The sequence below is a fragment of the Odontomachus brunneus genome, unplaced genomic scaffold, assembly GCF_010583005.1.
Source record: "Odontomachus brunneus isolate Ranch 3 - 2012 unplaced genomic scaffold, Obru_v1 Obru_scaffold_244, whole genome shotgun sequence".
Classification (NCBI taxonomy): domain Eukaryota; kingdom Metazoa; phylum Arthropoda; class Insecta; order Hymenoptera; family Formicidae; genus Odontomachus; species Odontomachus brunneus.
The window spans coordinates 385,622-386,079 of record NW_022639694.1 but is presented as its reverse complement, the minus strand read 5'-3'; the positions used below and the strand labels follow the sequence as shown (position 1 = coordinate 386,079).

General features: G+C 36.9%; 1 protein-coding gene across 14 annotated transcripts in view; it reads right to left on the bottom strand.

Annotated features, from left to right (window-relative positions):
• Nucleotides 1-458, bottom strand: part of LOC116852654 (protein O-mannosyl-transferase 2) — a 168,703-nt gene that overhangs the window by 19,353 nt on the left and 148,892 nt on the right. The gene's annotated exons all lie outside the window — the stretch shown is intronic.

Here is a 458-nt window from a genome sequence, read left to right as displayed (position 1 = left end):
ACAGGGGGGTGGCCGATTTGACAGAGAACACCCCATATATATAATAAAATAATTTAATATAAGAGAATATGAATTATATGCAATATAATATATACAGGGTGAGTCATCTGAATCTATCACCTCCAATAACTCGTTTGTGTGGCTAGGAATCGAAAAAAGTTTCATATAAAAGTTGTAGGGTTTCGAGGGGGAACCAAAATGGCGTACCTTTCAACTTTTGATTTTGACCGAAAGTGGGTTACTTCAACCGGAAGTGGTTTTTTTAAAATGGAAACCCCCCTTTTTGACACCGGAAAATGAAAAAGCGGAAAATTTTACGTTCAGATATAACTTTGGCTGTTTTAAAATTTTCAAGATGGCGGACGAAGATGGCGGACAAAAATTTTAGTCAACCGATTTGCACCAAATTAAGTTTACGAGGGTTTTTGGGGTTGCTGATCACGAATCTGAAGTCAGAT